This window comes from Electrophorus electricus, chromosome 16 (genome assembly GCF_041902795.1).
Source record: "Electrophorus electricus isolate QZ-2024a chromosome 16, ASM4190279v1, whole genome shotgun sequence".
Classification (NCBI taxonomy): domain Eukaryota; kingdom Metazoa; phylum Chordata; class Actinopteri; order Gymnotiformes; family Gymnotidae; genus Electrophorus; species Electrophorus electricus.
Genome location: NC_137512.1, coordinates 14,151,895 through 14,165,000, shown reverse-complemented (window position 1 = coordinate 14,165,000; position 13,106 = coordinate 14,151,895). Strand labels below are relative to the sequence as shown.

At 40.0% G+C, this 13,106-nt stretch overlaps 1 pseudogene across 1 annotated transcript in view; it reads right to left on the bottom strand.

The window, feature by feature from the left end:
* LOC113574191 (progesterone receptor-like) overlaps positions 1-9,136 on the bottom strand; it is a 13,058-nt pseudogene extending 3,922 nt beyond the window's left edge. Inside the window, exons 1-3 of the transcript XR_014117691.1 lie at positions 9,052-9,136; positions 2,809-3,441; positions 44-174 (exon numbers count right to left, since the gene is read on the bottom strand). The product of XR_014117691.1 is annotated as a progesterone receptor-like (transcript). The remainder of the gene's footprint in view (positions 1-43; positions 175-2,808; positions 3,442-9,051) is intronic.
* Positions 9,137-13,106: the final 3,970 nt, after the last annotated feature.

The following is a 13,106-nucleotide window of genomic DNA, read 5'->3' as shown; positions in this document are numbered from 1 at the left end:
GCTGCAGAACGCAGATAAACAGCACAGCTTCCTCAACACTCACCCTCGGCAGCTCTCTTGAAAAACACTTTGCAACTGCCGCATGTAAGAACCCCATAGTGGCACCCAGAGGCCTGCTCTCCGCAGATCTGGCAAATACGGAAGGTTGGAAACAGGAGTCTCGTGTTCTCCAGACTGGAGGGGGAGTGGGGGGGAGACAGAGAAAAGCCACACACAATGTTATCACTTCAAGTGATCTGTTTTAATACAATGTCATCTGTTGAAACTGGTGTTTATATAATGTGTTATCTCCCTGGACAGATAAACAGATTTTCAAGATAATTTACATGGTTGGTGAAAGTGGTCAGATCCACAATCCAACTGGCCATATAAGGCATCAGATAAAATACTGTCTAATTAGATGGAATGGGAAATTTTTGGTGGGGCTATATGAATAAAAACTAATTGAGACTATTTTTGTTACCTAACAAAACAGTAATACTGTATTTGTTACATGACCATGGCCCTATCTGATAACTTCAAAAGCACACCTAGTGAAAAAGAATGCCACACAGTAAGCACACTTAAATCATTTTCCATGGTCAAGTTCACAGCTAGGTTTGCCACCCTAATTCATGAATGTTAATTATGTAATGACACCAAGAGACACATGCTCAAAGCTGTTTCCCAAGGTGATCCCATGTAGTTAATATTATTGTAACTGAATATAGTTGGCTATCAATAAGGAAGAATGCAAATTTTATTTCACCTCCCTTTGTACTTTTAGTGGCTTTTTTACAAGATATAAATGATATTCCAACAAACCTAAAAGTCTAACCTAAAATTAGTTAGCCAGCAGTTAGTCACAATTCGTTCATTATAATATTCAGGTTATTGACATAGCTAAGTTTACACTGAAGCATTGTAAGGTTATAAAACACAAAGACTTTAGTTGTCTCTCAAAGGCCCCCTCAAGTGAAAAGCTTTTAACCTTATTAACATGTTCATGTGGTGTTTTTTCTATGCTATAAGACAAATCATAAGCAAAATAAGCAGTCAATGACATGGCTGAGTATTTCAGCTTTGGAACTGCAGTGTAACAATGATGGTCTTAAAAACATGAATTTAGACATGGAATCGGGGTTTCAAATGTCACAAAAGGAAATAGTATAGATGTTGACAAAGAAAGTTAGGGCAAATGTTATTCAAAACAATTTGTCAGATAGGGAAGCTGCTGAATTAGATGAGGCTATAATCATGGCTATATCATTACAATAATTCTGACAGTATACTTTACTTGACTTTGGGGTTGTTCATTAAAAAATCATGTCATGATAAAAGTCATCCTCATAAGCTGCTAGTATAGTGTTAGCAAGATAAGGCTAGCTTCAAGTGCCTAGGGTATGTGGAGAAGGCCACATTATAGTATAAAGCCCTGGAGGCAAACTTCCCCCACATGCAGTCATATGTATGCTCTGTGGAAAAGAATTAGTCAACATTAGCACATTTTGGAAAGGCTATGATATGTAATGAGCTATTATAACCATGTACAATAGTAATTACATATCATACAAAATGTATGACTTTGCTTGTTTTTAAATATTTTTTTCAGTGGCAATTTCTAAAGCATATCTTCTGTTATCCATTTAAAATCTACAGATCACCATGCACTTCAATGTCAAAATCATTCCTGCATGCTTTATGAAGTATAATCTGTATAAACAGTATGTTAGTTATTAGCTAGATTACTTTTTCTGTGGTGCTCAGAGCACAAGGTGTTCTTCCTAACGGGACGACAATGTTTATCTTTACAAGGTAACTTAACTTTTCAGGGCTGGCGATCGACACCAAGGTTGTTTAACATTAGCAACACATTATTAGCTGTTTAAAATGTAGTCAGGATGAAAGCTTCTGTTATCTGTTACGTTTCTAACATTGTAGAGAGCGATACATAAAATACATGACAATTCTGATACAGCGACTTCTAGTCGACCTTGTATAAATCACTCTAATGTTTTTTTTACTGAGTAGGTTTGAACATGCATGCCTGAATTACTCCAATATTACCTCTTGCCATTATGTAACTCAAAGTGTCTAACAATACAAAAACCAAGCAGACTTGTGCGCATTTGATGAGCACCGTCAAAGGTGTGCAGAAAAGCTCGAGCAGTAGGCAGGCAGAGTGGTGGGTGGAGTTAGAGATGGGTCCTATTTGCATATTGATAGATCCGTGCGACTTGAATGAAAGCAAAGGTGTAGAGTTACACCTAAGCCACTTTTGGGGCATATGGGATTTTTTTCCCTTCTAAATATATAATAGCCTTTAATAGTAATTTATTCAGATCATTGAAAAACAGTAGTGTTTAAGTTTTGGTAATGATTATAAATGATGGGAAACTACAATTTTACGTGTGGGTTCGAAAATGGTGATCTTAATATCAGATCGATTGAAGAGCGAGCACTGAGCCTAAGATTAGGTCTACGAATATGCTTAGTCATACTGTGCGCCACAGAACGCAGTGCAAGCGTTGTGAGGTCCTAGACCAGATAATGTACCTAAAAATGACTCAGGCTGCGCAAATCTTCGTACTGACTGATCATAACATTTGATATATATTAAGAGGTTTACTGTTTTCTCCTTATCCATAAATATAGTTCAACAGAACATAAAAATTATGCATATTAGTTAATTGGCCCTACATTAACATAACAGCTGTTATGTAAACCAAGGGTCCTCATACATAAACAAACATGCTGATATCATATCAAGGACATGAACCAAATCTATGAAATGTGGATAAATTTGTTTATTAATTTACTTCAGTTTACCTATGATCAGAGTTGAGGGCACGTGTCTTATCACCGACTTCCAGTAGTCCTTCTGATGAAACGGCAAAAGGTTTTCTTGTGGAAGTTCCACTTGGGTATGAATGCTCGGAAGCGCAATCCATTAGAGAAGGAGCGCCATATATATCATATTTGCTGATTTAAAAAAAAGGTCCGTGTGGGTCTAAAGATGGAAACGCGTAGTGTTTAGGAAATTCTTTCAGGATTATATTGCTTTCGTTTACTAGGATACCGTGAATACTGTCTTCACTGCCACTCTTGCTGTTCGTCTCGGTTTTGAAGTTAGTGAATTTACTATTCGTCTCGGTTTTATGCGTTAATTGACTACTTGTGCGTAATTCAACTAAATTCCATGTAGTTCCGCGAAAAAATCTCTGGCTTGTTAACCACTCTTCGTCAAACGCATCGAAGCAAGCATGTGCACCGTTCATGGTGAACTCGTTTGTTCTCTGAGACGTCTCCCTTGATTCGACTACCGGCCCTGTATTAAATTGATCGTTCACTTGTCTGAGTTCCGTGATATCATTTACTCGTTCACCTCAATCTTTACACCATGTTCCTCATAAATGACTGACAACCTTCTATATTCTGTGAGACCTTTCTCTTCTGGTGGAGCTGCTCCGGGTAACGAATAATCTTAGTTTACCATGGAGAAGTGTTCTGTTTCAGCGTTTTCCGCATACCTTGTTGGCCAGATTTTAAACTTAAAACTAGTGCATAAAGTCGCAAACGTGATACTCGATTCAGACGACACGTTGCATAATCTCCTCCCAGAATCTAGTCCCGTGCGTGAGGCGTTGTAGTATTGATGGTTATTTGTAAGTAACATAGGCTGGACAGGTAAATTCCCCGGTGTGTCTAAGGTTCTTTTTACACTCCACTTACACATACTGAGAATGTATATAGCCCAGGCGATTTTAGAAGGAAGACTTGTTATCTACTCACTGCTGTCGTATGGTCTGCAAAAGGCGTGTTGAAGTTTCTAAAAATACTTGTATGTTCATAATGGATGAATATCCCTTTTATTCTCTACAATGACATGTTGTTACAAGACAAGACCAAACGCAGTCAATACTTTGTTGAACCAAGTTGATTTTCCTGAGTGAGTGCAAGGAACTCCATAGAGTGATGTGATGTCTCTTTTTCATTAAGTCTCTTATTTGCAAGATATATCGAAATTGTTACATAAATGAAGTCAGATGTCTTTGAGAGGGAACATTGTCTTCCACGTCTTTATGAAAGCACAATCCTGCTATATTTGAAACGTGGCTTTCACATTCTCTCAAATACCATTTTATGACATGTATAAACAAAATATTTTGGTGGATTTTGCTGAACATTTTTGTTTGATTAAAATTGGATGAATACGTTTGTGCTCATTCCATAATATTAGTATACAGCATACAGGCCTGAATGTGATCAATAGATTTGCAGGCTGATGTTTCTAGTAGACCCTGCCAAGTTGGGAGCGTTTTCGTTTTGGAAGTCGGAGCTTATAGTTATAAGCTTTTCGTAACTATTGTTACGACCCCGTCTAGGCTGTGAGGCCGTAACAAGGAAAAAGAAGTGCAAACTGCTAACGTAATAGAAGTTGTGAAAAAATGAACAGCAACAAAAGAAACAAAAGCACAAATGGAAGGGATTTTTTAAGTGTATTGAGGTTATCAAGTGTATTGAGGTTACAGAGGTTATCATTTACAATCTTACTGGCGCAATTCCTTCAGAAGTGACGCAGGCCACACCAAAACCCGCATGAAATACAGCTACACACTAACTAATCCTAATAACACAAGAAACATTCAACAAACTTTCATAACTCCCTGACACATAAACAGTGACAAAACCCACACCCAACAAAAATGGCAGTCACTCCCTCAAACAAACAATATTTACACTCTTTACACACTATTATGTGCGCGCACAGCTATAGTGTGTAAAGAGTGTAAATATTGTTTGTTTGGTACTTTGGTGAGGGAGTGACTGCCATTTTAGTTGGGTGTGGGTTTTGTCTCTGTTTATGTATCAGGGAGTTATGAAAGTTTGTTGTAGCAGAAGGGACAAAGCCAAAGACGAAATCCAAAAATGGGGAAAAACAAGGTCATACACAAAACATCATACAAATTTTCAATTACAGCTAAACAAATTCCAAACTAACACACAGTCTCCTTTCTCTCTTCTGGGAGGGGCTTTTAAATAGCCGACACAGTTGGCTGGAAAACCCGGCAAGGAGCAGGGCGGAGTGTCAAACAGGGTGGAAATCCTGGCAGTGGATCTGGAACACACACACGCACACACACACACACACACACACACACATCCATCTTTCGGTAACACGCCTCCCCATAAGCGCGGACGTCCAAGTTACAGCACACAAACAAGAAAGTAAACCCTTGGATGATCAGAAACCAATGCATTAAGCATCGACTGGCATTAGCCATATTCTGCAAGAACACGAGCGGATTGTGATTAGTGTATACAGTGATGGGGCCAGGACTACCACCAAGGTATACCTCAAAATGTTGTAACACTAGGAGGAGTGCGAGGGCTTCCTTTTCAATAGTGCTGTAGGTCAGCTGGTGTTTCACGAACCTTCTAGAAAAATAACAAATAGGGTGATCTAGGCCTTGTGAGTCCTCTTGTAGGAGGACAGCACTGGTTCCACTACCACTGGCATCTACCTCAAGTGTAAAAGGACAAGTAAAATCAGGGGTTGCTGGAACAGGAGCGCTGCACAACAAAGCTTTCACTGAGTCAAATGCATCTTGACAGGGTTGCAACCATTCAAAAGGGGTTGTGTTACGAAGCAAATTTGTGAGGGGTAAAACAACATCAGAGAAGTTCCTAGAAAAGCAACGATAAAACCCTGCCATGCCCAAAAAGCGTCAGAGTTGTCTTTTCGTCTCTGGGGAAGGAAAAGACTTGATTGATTGTACTTTGGCATCAAGGGGACGCACACTACCACAACCCACCAGTTTCCCCAAGTTGATAACCTCACTCTTACCAAAATCACTCTTACCAAAGTTTTTTGAGATTAAGGGCATCCAGTAGCTTCTTAAAAACAAGATCAAGCAACTGTACATGTTGTTCCCAAGTGTGGGTATACACAACCACATCATCCAACTAGACTTCACAGGTAGGCATGTCACCTAAAACTATAGTCATCTAACACTGAAAGGTAGAAGGGGCATTTTTAATACCAAAAGGCATTACCATATATTGTAGGAAACAGTCAGGGGTAGCAAATGCTGAAATGTCAGATGCAAGAGTGGTTAATGGAACTTGCCAATATCCCTTAAGTAAATCAAGCTTATTTACAAAATTAGCTGAACCAATCTTATCCACACAATCTTCCATTCTAGGCATTGGGAAGGAATCAGAAACAGTAACTTCATTTATTTTTCTGTAGTCAGTGCAGAAGCGGTATGTGCCATCTGGTTTTGGCACCAGAATGCATGGGGGACACCAGGGACTAATACTAGTGATCGCAAGATGGTTTTCTAACAAATACTCAGTTTCTTGATTTAGCAATGTATGTTTCTAGGGATTGGTACGATACGGATGTTCTCTAATGGGTGAATCACAACCAACATCAATGTCATGTTGAAAGACAGTAGTACGAGTGGGAACATCTGAAAATAATGTGAGGTATTTCTGAATGAGACATGTGAGGTTGACTTGGGCTGCTAAGTGCAAGTCAGACAACTTTTCAGGGAGATGTGTTAATGCTTCCAAGTTAGGTGAGCACAAGGCAGCTCTGACCTAAATGCAAATCATTCTGTTCTGGGGCATATTCAGTAGGGGTTACAACAACTGATACAGAACAGCAAGAAGGGGATCCCAAACCAGTATGCTTAGTGCAGTCATGGTAGGGTGTCAATATGTTAATATGACACACACGTGACTTTTGTCATCATTATAGTGTAGCTATCACATAGTTGATGGGAGACAATTTAGACAGAATCACATAGGGACCAGAAAAACATGCACTGAGTGAAGAACCAGTATTGGGGAGAACAGCGAGTACTTTCTCACCAACCTCAAATTGTCTCGACTGCCTTTTTGTCATATTTAATCTTCATGGTCGTCTGAGAAGAACACAGATTCTTCCTGGCTATTTCTCGAACTACCTGTACCCTGTCACGAAACAAAGTCACAGACAAACACAGTAGGCTCAGACACAGGGGCTGACAGCCACTTCTCATGTAAGACCTTAAGAGGTCCGCGAACAGCATGTCCAAAGAGCAATGTGTTCTGGCTGAAACCAAGAGACTCATTCACAGAGTCACGGATGGCAAATAACAAAAGTGGGACTCCCTCATCCCAATCTTTATCAGATTCCAAGCAATACCTCCTCAGTATATTCTTAAAGGTTTGATGGAACCGTTCCAAAGCACCCTGAGATTCTGGGTGATAGGCGCTGGATACTTGATGTGGTATGTTGAGCTCATGGGTAACCTGGGTGAATAGATTAGACATAAAATTTGTACCTTGGTCAGACGGGATACATTTGGTTATGCCAAATGTGGTACAGAACTCAGTGCTTTGATCACAGCTTTTGACTTTAGGGAACGAAGGGGAATAGCTTCTCATAACAGCACACATCAAGGTAAAAAGATAATGATTCCCTGAGCATGTCTTTGGCAAGGGTCCAACACAATGAACTAAAACTCTTTCAAATGGTTCACCAACAGTGGGGATGGGACACAGTAGAGCAGATGGAACAACCTGATTAGGTTTCCCAACTAATTTACAGGTATGGCAGGTACCACAGTTCTTTACTACATCAGATCTAACTGATGGCAAGAAGAAATATTTTAAGATACCCTGAGTGGTCTTTCTGACTCCTATATGACCAGAGAGGGGACAATTGTAAGTTAATGACAGTACATGGGAGCGATACGACAAAGGAACCACTATTTGAGTCACAGAATCACATTCTTGGTTAGCAGCGAACAGAGCCTTTGTTCTCATTAAAACATGGTCCAGAATGAAATACTTGCTTTGATATCCTGAGGGTTTCTTTTTCCTATCAACCAGTTTAAAACAATGAGCTAGCATCTCATCAGACCTCTGAGCAGCAATAAGATCTGACCTAGACATCAGGTCATGCGAAATGATCGGAGCAGGTACAATATGGTTAGGATCACGAACAGTTTCAAAAACATCCGACTCATTAGAAGGGTTACTCATGAAAGTGTCTGATAGGGAAACATCACCTAACTTACATGCCTGAGCACGGGTCAACACACAGGCAGGGAACTGACTAAAATGATCAGGCTCAGACTCAACAGGGTTTTCCACCACTTCAGGTAAAGGAAACACAATACCACCAGCTATGTCATTCCCAAGTATAAAGGAAACTCCATTCACTGGCAATTCAGAACGAACAACCACCTTAATAACACCAGTGTAATTGTCTGAACATAAAAACATATTGTGCAGCGGTAGCCTAAGTATGCCTAACTCAACGTCTTGAACTAGGATATCACTGCCATAATAGGTCTTTTCTGAAAATGGCAACACACTTCAAAACCAGGGATACATTGCTTGAATTCCTTTACAAGCATTAGCTCTTTCAGTTAATCAAACATGTTAACACCACTGGCTGAGCACCATCCTTCAAACAATAGTTTTTTCTCTCACAAATTCAGTGAAAGTCTGGTTGGGGTTTTTTACTAGCCACCTAAAGTTTTGTCTGTATGCCTCTGGAACCAACTTGTAGGCTCGGAGAACAGTGGCTTCATAGTCTAAACTCTGAGTTAGCAAAGAAGACACTTCTTGTGCTTTGCCCACTAGTTTGCACTGTAGCATTAACAAGCATAGGTCCTTCGGCCATCTCAGAGACGTTGCGATGTGCTCAAATATCGGAAAATAGGCGTCCACCTCATTTTCCCTGCAAACAGACACAAAGCCAATTTGACGACTGGCATCAAATTTGTCAGCAGCGGGAGTAGAGTTGGTTGGGACCAAGGCCATTCCAGGAGAGCATGGTTTAGGGACCAGAACAAATTCCCGTGACGGGCTGGCTGGCATAGGTGAGGTAAGCTTCCGAGGAAGAGGCACCAACCTCTCGGGACCCATACACATCCTCATCAGCGTCACGTCCTTGTCCGCCTCAATCTGTACAGCCCTAACACGCAATAGTTCTTGCTCCTGTTTTTTTTATCTCCAGCTCCTTCAACTTCATCACTAGCATAGGCTCTACCCCAGGTAATAGAGACATACCGGGATCTATATGTAGACCAGCCTCAGAGTCGTTGACTACCTCTGCCACCGGCGAACACTGAGCTGAGCCCATCGCAACACCCATCGGGCTACCCCCCTCAGGCAAAATCCCATCATGAACAAGACAAGACTCCAACACTAACTTTATGTCCCTCTTAGGCGCAGCACAAGGAACTATTACATCAAAGAAGTCAGTTATAAGCAACAGGCCAACCTTGCAGTACTTATCAAACTGTTCAACAGATGGACAGTTCACAAGCTCCATCAACTCAAAACTTGCCATTATGTTAAACTCAAACGCAGCAATTCCAACAACAAAACACAACAAAAACACAACCACCCCTGCCACAAGAAAAAAACACCAACCAGACAAGCAAAAGCAAAGCAACACACCGACCAGCAGAACAGACACAGGCCAGAAAAATCCTGGATGAGCCCCAAATTGTATAATTATTCTTCAGTCATTCACTGCAGTCATTTAGAGTACATTATCAGAGTACTCTACTATTTAGACTACATTATCAGAGAACTCTACTATTTAGATTACATTATCAGAGAACTCTACTATTTAGATTACATTATCAGAGAGCTCTACTATTTAGACATTATCAGAGAGCTCTGCTATTTAGACATTATCAGAGAACCCTACTATTTAGACTACATTATCAGAGAGCTCTACTATTAAGACTACATTATAGAGCTCAACTATATAGTCAGGAAAATGTTTTAATCCAAACTTCCCCTCATTTTTGATATGGAGACTAACTGAATGACTGGACAACACACTGGATATCATCAGAGAAAACAATCACATGGCTTCAATCACATGGATTCATGGATTTTATTTGTCCCTCCCTAACCGCACATTCTCTGCATGGACCAGAGAGATCTGATCTTAAGGTCTGTGAAAACAAACAAAAAAGAAATCCTCAAATAATAAATCAACAAAGTCCCTAAAAAGTACTGTTCAAAATCATGTTATTATTACGGTTACACTTTACTGATTCTCCCAAAAATCAAAATTGTATCAGTACAATATGATTATCAGGCACACAACAAAACAATGCAGTAAGAAATGTTACAACTGCAATAAAGATTATTTTTAAGATTATTTCAAGATTAGGCTTGTGACTAAGTATTAATTTATCACAGCACTACACATGTTTTATTTTTTTAGCTTTGTGTGTACAAAGTCTTGACGTACTAATAGCGTGCTAATATAATTTTTTTTAAATGTTATACCTTGCTTCAATAAAAAAAAGTCCAAAGATCTCCATGTAATTAATACAGGATGCAAATTTCTGTCTGCGATGGTGTCCAGATCCCCAATCAACGTAGACTTCATGAATTCATTAATATTATGGACTTGAATCAAGTTTTAGGTCATTTTGGTGTTTTGTGCCTGGGGATCAGAATGATATTTATCTTACTCTTCTCTTCCATTTTTTTAGCCTCTCCTTCCTTCTTCTTCTTGGCATCTTCCAACAGGGAGATCTTGGATGTTATCCCAGCCAAATCTATGGTCTTTGTAAAGAAAAGAGAAGTCAGATAACATCTTTTTACATGGTAGCATCGGATGCAGTGGTGTAAAGCATGCCAACACTGGACTCTAGAGCAGTGGAGACGTGTTCCCTGGAGTGATGAATCACGCTTCTCTGTCTGGCAATCTGATGGACAAGTCTGGGTTTGCCGTTGCCAGGACAACAGTACTTGTCTGACTGCATTGTGCCAAGTGAAAAATTTGGTGGAGGGGGTTATATGGTTGGGGTTGCTTCTCAGGAGTTGGGCTAGGTTCCTCAGTTCCAGTGAAAGAAACTGTTAATGCTTCAGCATACCAAGAGATTTTGGACAATTTCATGCTCCCAACTTTGTGGGAACAATTTCGGGAGGGCCTCTTGCTGTTCCAACATGACTGCGCACCAGTGCAAAAAGCAAGGTCCATAAAGACATGGATAAGTGAGTTTGGTGTGGAGGAACTTGACTGGCCTGCACAGAGTCCTGACCTCAATCTGATAGAACACCTTTGGGATGAATTAGAGTGGAGACTGTGAGCCTGTAATTCTTATCCAACATTAGTGTCTGACCTCACAAATGCGCTTCTTGAAGAATCGTCAAAAACTTCCATAAACACACTCCTAAACATTGTGGAAAGCCTTCCCAGAAAAGATGAAGCTGTTATAGCAGTAATGCTAGCATTGGCAAAATTTCATGAAATATTATGGGCAACATGGGACTGTATACACTAACCAGACACTATATTAGAAACCTTTATTTATTAGAAATTGTAGTTGAAGACTAGTTCATGTCTTGCTAAGCACAATTTGTATTAGTTATCTGCTAACTCTTTATCACTGGTCATATTCTGGCAAAAGGAAAGTTGCTGGATGGATATATCTGCTTGGTAGAACAGTCTCAACCCAGCAATTATACTGACACATGCAAAAACTCCAACAACACTGCTGTTCCTGATACACTCATACAGGCACAACACCCACTACTATGCCACTACCATGTTGGTTAAAGTGATTTGTTGAGAATGGTTTGCCATGCAAAGGACGTTGGAATTTGCTGACTAACACATGGAACAGATACATGGTCTACAGTTTTTAACTGGACACCTTTAAAATGCACATATAAGATAGGTGTAGCTAATGAAGAGCTCAGTGAGAATAGGTACTTCATGAACTGTTTCTAATGAAATCAGCTTTGAGTGTATGTATGAGTTAATAGGTGCATTAATAAAGAATAGATGCAGAAAGAATATAATACAGGACAGGACAAGTAAGGAGTGGGGTGAAATGTGGAGTCTCCAAGGGAGGGGGCTTTGTGTAAACTAACAAGGCTGTTGTATAATAGAAGGCACTACAGTTCTACAGTGTTGTTTATTGATTTGTTTTACAGTACCTTGCTAGACCATTGTGCTATTCATGCTTGCTCTTTAATCATCTTATGCTGCTCCAAGACTCTTACCATATATAGCACATAAAAAAAACACTAAACATATAGACTTGATGCCTTGCAAAACACTTCAAAACAGGTTTCAGTGACATGAAGAGAGTCTGAAGATATAGCTAACACCTCTGTTGTAGCAGCTTGACATGGCACATATATCCTGGCACATGGTTGTCCATGCTGCCATGTTTGGTTTGCACAGTGTAAAATACAAACAGCATGGCAGTCTCTGGTGGGCAGTAGATGTTGTCATTCAAGATGGCCTCCTTCACTTGCAGGAAGAAGGGCCTCTGTGTAGCCTCATGGATCAGCTCCTCAGCCACATCCTCAGGGTAGATCTTTGCTCAGAACTCGAGAACTGGTGGGTTTTCCTTCCTCACGTCTTGTACTGTCACATAATGGATTGTATAGAAGTAACAAAACCAAATGAAGTTAAGGTATGTACTCACATGCACTATAAATTATTTTTGAAACATATGTTATTATATAGTTCTAAAAATTGTATTTTCCCCCCTGTAGCACTGTCGTGATAGGCCGGTCTGCCAGCAGGAGGGAGATGTCCACTCATGATAGCGATCACTCCACTTCCCAGCCTTGCTCCCAACCCCCAGAGTATTTTATTGTGTGCACCTATCCTCACTAATTGTGTGTCTATTTAAACCCACAGGTACACAAAGACAATATTGCACCTTAGTTGACTATCCCTCAGCATTGCTGGTGAACGTCGCTGTGCTTCCTTCAACCCAAGGATTACCTTGTGTGTTTTGTTTATTTAGCTCTTCAGTTCTTTATTATCTATGGATAATAAAACACACTTCCCCGCAACCCCGCCTCTCGTGTTCTCTGAGCTGCCTGCGTCACAAGCACCTTCTTTTTCTCATATTTTGTTCTTTGTGTGTGTCTGTGTGCTGCATGTGGCAAATCATTTTGGAGGAAGCATGAAGTTCAGATGTACCATATGATCATTATCATGATTTCTGAATTTTAAGTGTCTTATTTTGATGTCAGCTTTACAGTTTGACACATGACAAATATTTAACTTCCCCCATATATTTTTAGTATTTGAAATACACTCTTGGTCAAAAGGCTGTTTGCCAGTTGTG